The 12,015-nt window shown below is 43.5% G+C and overlaps 1 protein-coding gene and 1 long non-coding RNA gene across 7 annotated transcripts in view; one reads left to right on the top strand and one right to left on the bottom strand.

Moving 5' to 3' along the window:
- LOC308385595 overlaps window positions 1-12,015 on the bottom strand; it is a 196,520-nt gene that overhangs the window by 59,808 nt on the left and 124,697 nt on the right. The window lies entirely within an intron of this gene.
- LOC308385581 (uncharacterized protein) overlaps window positions 1-12,015 on the top strand; it is a 61,393-nt gene that overhangs the window by 11,537 nt on the left and 37,841 nt on the right. Inside the window, exons 5-6 of one of the 6 annotated variants that reach the window (XR_013969557.1) lie at window positions 1,654-1,787; window positions 2,008-4,109. The exons of 1 other annotated variant lie outside the window; for it this stretch is intronic. The gene's annotated coding sequence lies outside the window, so the exon portion shown is untranslated. Of the gene's footprint in view, window positions 1-1,653; window positions 1,788-2,007; window positions 4,115-12,015 lie in introns of those variants that run through there. 4 more of the 6 variants (XR_013969555.1, XR_013969556.1, XR_013969558.1 and 1 more) reach the window with 4 other exon arrangements.

The raw sequence follows: 12,015 nt of genomic DNA, 5'->3' as shown, positions 1-12,015 counted from the left end.
GCCAGATTTGATCGGTTAAGAGAGAGAGCAAGATCAAAACAGCCACGAAAAGTCCCGCATATATGTGCCCAAGTGTTGCTCTGACATCACCAGGGTGGCGTCCTTCATAGGCTTGAGTGCCCTGACAACTTCTTTTGCACATGTGATGTCAGACTCACTTAATGTGAAGATTTCTTTTTCACTCTTCCTAACTTCTGCAGAAAGCAGAGCTGCACAGATGGCTGGTTGCTGTTCTAAAAATCGTTCTATCATATCATAGGAGCTGTTCCATCTTGTTATTACGTCCGTGATCAATCTGTGAGCAGGTAGCTGAAGGAGGCGCTGTTTCTGCTTCAACTGATTGCTGGCTGTGGTGCTGCGCCAAAAAAAAAGGCTGTTACACGTCGGATCCTCCCGAGAAGTCGCACCACGGATTGTATTTTCAGTGCTTTCTGTGAGGCGAGATTCAGACTGTGTGCAAAACATTGTATGTGCGTTATGCCTGCAAGTCTAGCCGCGAGAGCCATGTTTGGTGCATTATCGGTAACAACAACAAGGTCCTTTGCGTTCAATCCCCATTCAGCCACAGCATCAGTTAGTAACGCTGCAATGTGCTCACCTGTGTGACTGTCATGCATGGCTCGGGTTTGTAGTACATGAGACTGAAGGTTCCACTGGTCCGTTATGTGATGTGCTGTAACAGTTACGTACGATTCAGTGGCTCTCGAAGTCCAAGCGTCGCATGTCAAAGCAACTGTCTCTGCCGAGTTGAGAGAGTCCAGCACTGTCGCTTTGACTTCTTGGTACAACTTTAATAGAGCGATGTCCGTGATGTGTTGTCGGGAAGGAACGGTGTAACGGGGCTCCAGCGTTTTAATCATATTACGAAATCCTTTATTCTCCACAACACTCAGAGGGCGCATGTCTTTGCAAATAAAAACAAGTACTGACTGCGTTATTTTTGTTGCACGAGTTGAAGTTGCTGGTAGTTTCGAAAAGTTAACTTCTTCAATTGTCCGTTGAGCGGGATCACCTCGTTTCATTTTAAAATTAGCATTTGGCGCTACATCGCTATGGTGTCTACACACGTGTGTTCGTAAATTCGTGGTGTTACCCGAATATTTGACTCTGGCGGTGCAGATTTTACAGACTGCATAGCTCTTGTCATAGTCTTTACTGCCTTCTTTTGTCCTAAATCCAAAATAAGTCCACACATCAGCTTTGAAAGCTGCTGGGGCCGGCTGTATCCTCTCCTCTTCGGTCATCAGTTAGCTAGCACAATTGGCCACACATCCACTGTTCTACTTCGTTGGTTTTTGGCAAACTAGACGCTTCTACAGTTATCGCAAGACCTCGTTTTTCCGTAACGTAAAGGCGGTAAAAACTGCCATCTCCAAACTCCCAGACCCACTCGGCGAAGTTGTCATGCTCCCAAACACTCCCCTGTCTACCAGTCTCTCCACCAAACATTGTTTAATTTCCACCTTCTTAGAATGCAACGGAACATCCACATTGAATAAATTAGCCACTACTAACAAATCTGCTTTATTGCACCGCTCCAACTTTTCAATGGAGGGCTGTTGCGCAAAATCATCCATGTCAAACGACATCATGAGCAAAGCAAAAAAGAAAAACACAACTCTGCAGACAACTAACCACATCCAATCACTCTAGGTCCGCAAAACTCGCGCCCAATGCATAGATGGATGACACTCTCCCATTTTCCTCAACTCCCACATTGACGGTCCCCCCACCGTAAACATCAAAAGGAAACAAATTACACGAACAAAAAAGGGACGAGCCCCTAGGTTAGTATCTTGTAGCATCCAGAGGTTTAAACATCAATCTTCCCATTAAGTAGATTACCTAGAAATGAAGAGTTGTTTTCGCCCAGTAAGCTGAGCGTTATAATGTAAACAGTAAAATGTAATTGGACGTTGGCAGAGATGCTCTTTATTTAAGGCAATGTTCAGGATTAAAATGTTGAAGCAATTCCCTGACTCTCCCTGTCTTTGTGTCTTTGTTTAGAAACAGAGCGACACAGATGGATCCAGTTCTCGACCCTGTCGTCACTGTGGTGGTGGGAAAGACTTTCGCTGTGACCTTTGTGGAAAAACCTTTAATCGGCAACGGAACCTAAAATGGCACCAACGTAGACACACTGGAGACAAAATGAACTACTGCAAAGAATGTGGGAGAGGCTTCCCCACACGGAGTCAATTAAAAATACATGAACTCATTCACAGTGGAGTCAAAAAGCACGTGTGTGACCAGTGTGGGTCATCCTTCACCACTGCAAGTGAGATTAAAGTGCATAAACGAGTCCACACCGGAGAGAAACCATACAAGTGCAGACACTGTGACGGAAGCTTTTCACGATCGAGCAGTCATAACCTTCATGAACTTACACACATTGAAGGGAACTTCAGCTGTGACCAGTGTGACAAGAGCTTCAGGAATTTCACTTCATACTCCGAACATAAACGATCCCACGCTGTAAATAAACAGTTTCACTGTTACCAATGTGCAAAAACATTCACTTCATTATCTGCTCTGTGCAAACATCAGCGTGATCATGCAGGACTGAAATCACTGGATCACAATGAATCTGATGGGACAGAAAGATCCTCTTCTGGTTTCAGGGTCGGACTTAAACACCTTGAGATCAGGCTCCACAGAGTTCAGCTGGAGTCTCCTGTAAAGAGTGCAGCTGATGTCACACTTGGATCTGATGAGGTAGCTCTGCTTTCTGGACCTGCAATTAATAATCCTGCCTCTTAAATTTATGAAGTTGCAAAGTATTGTCCTCCTTCCTTTTTCTTTTAGTTTTCTGTCATTTCTTAAAGATTGTTTTGCCTGAATGTTGAATCTCTCTCTCGTGGTTTGATCAGTAAATCTCATGTGGCTGGCTGCACTTAGAGGGAACCTGCTATACTGCACATGAATTCAATTTTGCATTAGATATTGTTGAATTCTTCTTTATTTTGTTGTATCCCTTTATGGATGTGTAAAGGAAATAAATGCAGACATAATGGTTTACTACTGATCTAGCTAACCTATTCCACGAGCACAACATGGCATGGGCCAAAGTCAGGAGAACTAAGCTACACACTGATTGGTTGCTTTTCAAGCAGCTGTGTGATGCATACACAGTTGTCATTAGAAAGGTCAAAGCTGATCATTTTGTTGTGGAGACTTATAGGGGCTATTTCAAACAAATAGCCCCTATAAGATTTGGGTGACGATAAAATTACCTTGTACATTGTGAATGGGTTAAATGCAGAGGAACTATTTCCCTATGGGGACTAACACGCACACTTGTAATGAAACTGTTGTTTGGCTTAATGAACATTTTATGATGTCCCTGAAACTCTAAATCAGGGGAGTCAAACTCATTTTACATCACAGCTTCTGTGACCTTTAGTGGGCCAGCCCAGTGAAACTCCCCTTTCTGTCAGTAATGAAATTACATATTTAACTGCTTTTATACACAACAAATGAGAAAGAAAGAAATCTGTCAGCATGATTGTTTGGACTTGAATTGTGAGACATAAATTTAGAATTGCAGAAAAAGTTCTGACTGTACAGTTGTTGTTGTTGTTTTTTTAACCCTATAAGATAAGATGACCTTTATTAGTCCCACAGGTGAGAAATTTGTGTTGTTACAGCAAAAGTGCAAAGTTATGTAGCAGAAATTAGAAAACACTGGAATGCAATAAAATAAAACAGAAATACAAATACTATATACAACTGAGTAGGAAAATACAACTTCGTCAGAAGAAGAATTGCACATATAGCAGTCTTATTGCACATGTGTGTGTTTGATCAGCTGCAAAAGTCTTTGTTGTGGAGTCTGACAGCAGTGGGGAGGAAAGACCTGCGAAATCTCTCCGTCCCACACCGTGGGTGCCGCAGTCTCCCACTGAAGGAGCTGCTCAGTGCTGTCAGTCTCCTGCATGGGGTGGGAGATGTTGTCCAACAGGGATGACAGCTTAGCCGCCGTTCTCCTGTCACTCACCACCTCCACTGGGTCCAGAGGGCAGAACAGAGCTGGCCCTTCGGATCAGCCTGTTCAGTCTCTTCCTGTCCCCAGCAGAGATGTTGCCGCCCCAGCAGACCACACCATAGAAGATGGCTGAGGCCACCACAGAGTCATAGGTCGTTTGGAGTGGGCACTCCACTCCAAACGACCTGAGTCTCCGCAGCAGGGAGATCCTCTATTACTCCCATTGTAGGCAATCCATCTTTTAAACCATCTATTCTACACAGTACATTTAGACTTTGGAAACCGGTAGGACTTTGCACAATCGGTAATCTATACTAGGAGGATGTTTTTGCCTCTTTCAAGCAGTTACAAGAGCTATACAAGCTACAAGGGAGCAACTTTTTTCTCAGATACCTCCAGATAGGAGACTATGTCAGGAAATGCATTTCGAGTCATTGTGAGTTTAGTTTAGTGTAGTTTTCTCTGGTCCCCTCCCCAATCAGACCAGGAGGGACATGTTTACCTGCATATTCTCCTTAACTTGCTGGTTGTCTGTGTGGTTTCCAAAAAATGATGTGGGCTTCATAGATAACTGGGAAGCTTTCTGGAGGACACCTGGTCTTGTTATGAGAGACAGCATCCATCCCACTTTGGATGGAGCAGCTCTCATTTCTGGAAATTGATCAAATTGATCAAACCCCCCAAAATGTGACTATCCAGAGTTGGGACCAGGAAGCAGAGTTGCAGTCTTACACGCCTCTCTGTAGTTTCTCTCCTGTCACCCCCACAAAACCCATCTCCATAGAGACTGTCAGCTCCCAAACTGTCACGTCTGGCGTGGCAGGCGTGTGGAGTAGGAGAATAGGACTCAAGATGCAACTTTTGATGTAAGTGAGCTTTATTTTATAAGGTGGGTGAAAACAAACAGAAACAGCAAAAGCGAGGATGAAAACTAAGCAAAACCTAAACTGGGAAAAACTAACGAAACAAACCTGAAACCAAAAACAGAGATGCTGCTTCAGAAGCACTGTGTCGAGCATTGATTTGTTTGGCCGGAGTCACGTGATCAGTGACATCTGAAGCTTCATTTAGAACATAAGTGATTCAGTGGTTTATAAGGAAGTGAATCATTCATAAGATTTGTGGAGTGTTTTGATAGTGAGAGATAGCAAACCACTGGTCATTCCACTGAGAGAAACTGAGTCAGGGGAGGTTTTGTCATGTGTGGGAGTGTTTTATCTGAAAACGTGAAAAACTTGAAAATGTCAGAAAACAGCTTTTCATAATGTAAATATTATTACAGTATATAACTTTAGAAACACTTCCATTTGACTTGAATTTAATATTATAAAAAATGTAAACTTAAAATGTTATTCTAAAATGTGCAGCAATTTAATTGGTTTATTCTTTTTAGGCGATAGTCTGTGGGACCAAGGAAGGCCTTATACCTGCATCTCTACCAACTTGCAATTTCTGGGCACTCCAGCCTCTTCTGTTTCAAGCAAGAGGATTTTCTCTAAGGCAGGAAAAGAAACAGACTCGGTCATCGTACAGTGAAGCAAATTCTCTTATGAAATCAAAATGAAAAAGGGTTACCTTAAATGGATCATGTTTTTACTTTGCAAGTTCATAAGTAGGGCTGGGTTTCGATTATCGATTTTACGATTAAAATCGATTCTAGCTTGGATAAAGTGATTTTTAAATATACATTTATTTTGCCTGAAACGCTAGAATCTCCACACATAGGACTCAGTTCTGCTTCTACGTGTGAGGACGGCAAGATGGCGAACTAAGCACCTGTCCTTATCTTAGCTCTGGTGCAAGGTACCTTTTAGCCCTCCTTTTTTGATGATTTGTTCCCTCAAAAATCTTACGCCGACTTCACAAAGATGCCAAAAAACCAGAAGAAGGACAAAGGGGAAAGCAAGTCTTCCCAGAACGATAAAATACAAGATTTGGCTTCAGCTGCGGATGATCACAACTACTGCCTCTCAGACATGGAGTTTGAAAGTGGCGACGGGAAAAAAAGAAATCTGGAGGAAATTAATGACTTGCTTCTCTCGACTCTGTCTAAAGGTGACCATCCGAGAAAGATTGCTAATCCCAGTCCCACAGCGAGCGACATACTGGCAGCTATTCAAGCTCTCCACATGCGATTTGATAAACAAGATGACAAAATGGCGGACATTAACAACAAATTATCGGAGAATGCCTCGTTGATTGCCAGTCGTGCTGAGTCCATTGAATTCAATGCAACTGAAGTCCGTGAAGTCCGTCCCTAAACAGGAAAGTAAACTAAGTTTTTATTTTTTTTATATATATATTCAAGTTTGATATTTTTAATATTTTGAACTCTATTTTTATTTATCTTTAATGCTACGCACGTGTTTATCCTTTGTGTCGTTGAATGTTAGAGGTTTCAGGGAAAAGGTTAAAAGAAAAGCAATGTTTATGTTTATCAAAGGGCTAAAAGCGAATTGCGCCTTACTACAAGAAACTCATTCAAGTGACGCTGATGCCACCTTCTGGTCAAAACAGTGGGGTGAAAAAATCCTCTTCAGCCACGGATCCAACCACTCTGCTGGAGTAGCCTCATCGTTGTCACTGATGAGGCCAACCACCGTGGTGTCATCTGCAAACTTAATGATGGTGTTGGAACCATCAGCAGGTCTGCAGTCGTGGGTGAAGAGGGAGTAGAGGAAAGGGCTCATCACACAGCCTTGTGGTACATCGGTGTTCATTGTGATTGTAGATGAGCAGCGGTTATCCAGCCGGACATGTTGGGGGCGGTTGGTCAGGAAGTCCAGTAACCATTTGCAGATGAGGGAGCTGATGCCCAGGTCTGTCAGTTTCCTGATGAGTTGTGAGGGGTGGATTGTATTGAATGCTGAACTGAAGTCTATAAACAGCATTCTGGCGTAGGTGTTGTTGTTGTCCAGGTGTGAGAGGACAGAGTGCAGTGCGATGGAGACTGCATCCTCTGTGCTCCTGTTCTGGCGGTATGCGAATTGGTGGGGGTCCAGGGTGGGGGGGAGACAGGATTTGTGAAGTGGTGTTGGAATTTCCAAGTAAGAAATGCATTCCTGCCCATGCACTGCTGGCTCTGTTCTGCTGGCTCCGGGTCCATTACGCTTGCATTAGAGCCTCTTATTGTGTGTTTTGTTTGGGTTTCCAGCAATGCGTGGAATTACCAAAACTGGAGAGGGGATAGCCTAACACAGTGGTTCCCAAACTTTTTTTGCTAGACCCCCCCTTTGTTTTACAAGAAAATCTTTGTGCTCCTCCCCTGACGTACACATCACTCATTTTTCAAACTCCATTGCAGTTTATTTTACACCTCAGACCTTTTGTAAACAATGAAACAAAAGTTAACTAAAATAAATTACAGGTTGCAATAAAATAAACCACTAAACAAACCATCTTTATGGTGTAATTATTTCATGTATAGTTGTTTGTTTGTTTGTTTGTTTTACTGTGTAATAATATTCAACACTGCTATCAATACATTTTTCAAAAAACATCTGTGCAAAATGGGTTTAAAAACAAAAACAACTGTGGGATACTGTTCTTCCGTGATTTGAACCAGGGAAACAAATTGTGGCAGGATCAGCCTGATATTATTTGTATCCCACTGTAACTTAACTGTATAAAGAGCTAATATCACCAAAATGTCATTATAAGAAGTGTTTGTGAAATAAAAATCAAGAATGTGGGATACTGTTTGTTCCAGATTTGGACAGCCAGTGCGTGCTCCCTACACAGGGGAAATAAATTCTGTTAGTGATACATACTATGGCACCACCATGGTATGTATAACTTATAGTCAGACTAAAGCCAGACTTTCAGATCCTCCCTGTCTGGAGGTAACGCTCCCTGATTCCTAAATGTACTCTTTTTCCAGTGGATTAAGGTTTGTTGCAGGTTTACACAGGGATAAGTGTATCCAGGTTTTCCTTTCAGCAACTTCAACTGGGCGACCGTGGCTCAGGGGGTTTGGGAAGCGTATCTGTAACCGGAAGGTCGCCAGTTCGAACCCGGGCTCTCTGTCCTGGTACTTTACCCTACCGCCTACTGGTGTTGGCCAGAGGGGCTGATGGCGCGATATGGCAGCCTCGCTTCCCACTCTGCCTGAAGTCCTCCACCATAGTCCCCTAAGAAGCCCCACATCACCAGGCCTAAGAAGCCCCACATCACCGGCCTGAATGACTACAGACCGGTGGCACTCACCCCAGTGGTAATGAAATGCTTTGAGAAGCTGGTCCGCAGACACATCACAGCAGCCTTGCCCCGCAGCCTGGATCCACACCAGTTTGCCTACAGAGCAAACCGGTCCACGGAAGACGCTGTAGCCACAGCACTCCATGCTGCATTAACTCACCTGGAAGAGCATGGTAGCTATGTGCGGATGCTCTTCGTGGATTACTGCTCAGCTTTTAACACCATCCTTCCACACAAACTGGTGGCCAAGCTACAAGACCTGGGGCTTCCATACAGCACCTGCATGTGGATCAACAGCTTCCTCTCGGGCCGTAGACAGAGAGTCAGAGTTGGCCATCACACATCCTCAGCCCTGAGTCTTAGCACTGGCTCACCCCAGGGCTGTGTGCTCAGTCCACTGCTCTACTCTCTCTACACACACGACTGCACTCCTCGCCACCACAGCAACATCTTTGTGAAATTTGCAGATGACACCACAGTGGTGGGGCTCATTTCCAAGGGAGACGAGTCTACGTACAGAGACGAGGTGGAGCAGCTGACGTCATGGTGTAAGGCCAATAACCTCCTCCTCAACACTTCAAAAACCAAAGAACTCATAATAGACTTCAGAAGGAGAAAGGCAGAGATCCAACCACTATTCATAAATGGGGACTGTGTAGAAAGGGTGGCAAGCTTCCGCTTCCTGGGAGTCAATATAGAGGAGAACCTTTCCTGGAGTGTGAACACCTCCGAGCTGCTGGAAAAGGCCCAACAGAGACTGTACTTCCTGAGAATTCTCAGGAGGAATAACATCACACAGAGACTGCTGGTGTCCTTCTACAGAGCCACCATTGAGAGTGTTCTAACTTACTGCATATGCATCTGGTACACTAGCTGCACAGGGGCTCAGAGGAAAGCACTCCAAGGGATCATTAACACCGCCCAAAAGATCACTGGCTGCCCTCTCCCCACACTGGAAGTTCTACACAATGCCCACTGTTTTAAAAAGGCCCAAAACATCATAAAAGACACCTCACATCCTGGCCACTCCCTGTTCGAACTGTTGCCCTCAGGCAAACGGTACAGGGCAATCAGAGCAAGGACTAATAGACTCAAACACAGCTGTTATCCAACTGCAATAACACATCTGAATACTACAAAAAAAATGTTCATCACGCCACTCTTGTGTTAATCTATGCACGGTCTGAAGCATGTGTGTGGGAATGTATGTGAATGTTTTACTGTTACATCTTATCAGAATCAGAATCAGAATCAGAATCAGAAAGGGTTTTATTGCCAAATGTTGAGCAGGTTTACAACATTAGGAAATTGCTGCGGTGCTTCAGTGCAAACATACTGTCATAAAAATATAAAAATAAGAATAAGAATTAAAAGTGCTAAGTGGATAGATATATACATGATATATACATGAGTGCAGGTGGTGATCAGTGCCAAACATGGAATGATACAGTGAACACAGCGTAGGGTCATGTGTTAGTGGTGGGAACAGTCATACGGTTATTGTTCATGTGTCCAACAGCAGAGGGGAAGAAACTGTTCTTATGGCGAGAGGTTCTGGTGCGGATGGACCGGAGCCTCCTGCCTGAGGGGAGCAGGTCAAACAGACTGTGTCCAGGGTGAGAAGGGTCAGCTGAGATCCGAGCTGCACGCCGCAATGTCCTGGAGGTGTACAGGTCCTGCAAAGATGGGAGTCTGCAGCCAATCACCTTCTCAGCAGAGCGCACAACACGCTGCAGTCTCTGTTTGTCCCTGATAGTGGCTCCAGCGTACCACACGGTGATGGAGGAGGTGAGGATGGACTCGATGATTGCAGTGTAGAACTGCATCATCGTCCGTGTTGGCAGGTTGAATTTCTTCAGCTGCCTCAGGAAGTACATCCTCTGCTGGGCTTTCTTGATGACGGAGGTGATGGTGGGCTCCCACTTCAGGTCCTGGGTGATGGTGGTACCCAGGAAGCGGAATGAGTCCACAGAGGTGATGGGGGTGTCAGTCAGGATGATGGGGGGGAGTGGGGCTGTGTGCTTCCTGAAGTCCACAATAATCTCCACTGTCTTCTGGGCATTCAGCACCAGGTTGTTGTGGCTGCACCAGGACACCAGACGTTCAACCTCCCTCCTGTAGGCAGACTCATCCCCGTCCGAGATGAGTCCGATAACGGTGGTGTCATCTGCAAACTTGATTAGCTTGACAGACTGGTGGGTGGAGGTGCAGCAGTTGGTGTACAATTATTAGTATTTTAAGTATTCTATCTATTTTATTTATTGAATTTTATTGTTTTATTTATATTTTGATATTGCTAGGGATGATGCAATGATCGGGGACCATTCTTCATTTCGTTGTTCTCGTGACAATGACAATAAAGTTTCTGATTCTGATTCTGATTCTGTCAGTCTGCCCCAGGCTACAACCGTAGCTTGCCTCCACCAGTGAGTGAATGAATAGTGGCATTGTAAAGCGGTTTGGGTGCCTTGAAAAGCGCTATATAAATCCAATCCATTAATATAACTGCTTTGGGTTTTGTCTTTTTTTGTTGTTGTTTTGTTGTTTGTTTTTAGCAATACCTGATACGGTCCCTACCACCTGGGGCTCGACCGTGTCTTGCTTTTTATGGCCTTGATGCTTACCCAATCTTCAGGCTTCACTGGATTAGTGGAGTCCCCTAGGTCCTGTAGGGGGATTACATGAGATAATTACAGATATCTTTAACTACATCTTTTTTTAAACTGGACTAAATTTGCTTCTTCATCCTCGCCATCCCTAGAGAATGGTCTCAGTTTAGTTCAGGTAGTCTATATGGTCAACTATACACAATCTCAAATGTAGTTATTCTCATGTAAAAGTAGGCACTCAAACCAGTTCCTTCCTGTCTCCAAATGATTTTGTCCTATACTTGGATTTTAAACCTATTCCATACCGTCACTGTCATTATATTATGCTGCTATTCATACTGTCATCATATTAATGCTGCTATCCTGTATATATTGTACATACTATTGTTTGAGTACTTACGATTGTTTTTTTTTGTACTTTTTATATTTTACATTTATATTTATTATTGAAACTTGCACCAAGGGAGTGGCACTCCAATTTCGTTGTACTCTGTACAATGACAATAAAGGCTATTCTATTCTATTCTATTCTAAAGTGCCATTGTGTCTTTCTACTATGCCTGCTGATTGTAGGTTATAAGAACAGCTGCGTTTCACATTTATTCCCAGATGTTTTGTTAGGTGTTAGATGACCTGATTCATAAATAGACCCCCATTTATGTGTACTTTTTACAAAAATCCATGTTTAAATGTTTGAACGGTTCTTTTGATCGGGGTATCGTTCCCCTTTTGGGTCTGTCCTGACTCTGAGGGTTGTTCTTTATGTACATTTCACATCTAGCACATTTTTTTAGTAGTTAATAAATCCATAGGTGTTAAATGCGTTGTTTATCATAGATGCATCCCTCCTGTTGAGAGTCATTTAGGAGAATTGCTCAAAATTGCATATTTATATACACTCTTAGGTAAGATGCACTTGCTTTCTGCTAAGTAGGTCCTAAACATTTCAAATTGCACTTTTTTTAATCCAGAGATGTTTTTCTGGGTTTGGCGCATGTTGCTGTATGCCTCACAAAATCTCTAAGTCTAAGTCTTGTGTGTGATTGTTCTAACATAAACAGCTCCATCAGTTTCCCTGACTCTGTGGTTGCCTTCGGTGTGCAGCACTGCTACAAATTGCTAACTGTTTTGGCAACTACAGGTTGTCCACTGTTGCTGAGTATTATATGGCCATGGAGGTAGCTACAACTGCTTGGAGGTTGAGGTTGCTCTAGAAATTGTATC

This window comes from Rhamphochromis sp. 'chilingali' (assembly GCF_963969265.1).
Source record: "Rhamphochromis sp. 'chilingali' genome assembly, chromosome: 18".
Taxonomy (NCBI): domain Eukaryota; kingdom Metazoa; phylum Chordata; class Actinopteri; order Cichliformes; family Cichlidae; genus Rhamphochromis; species Rhamphochromis sp. 'chilingali'.
The sequence above is the reverse complement of the archived record's forward strand: the minus strand, read 5'-3'. Positions and strand labels throughout refer to the sequence as shown.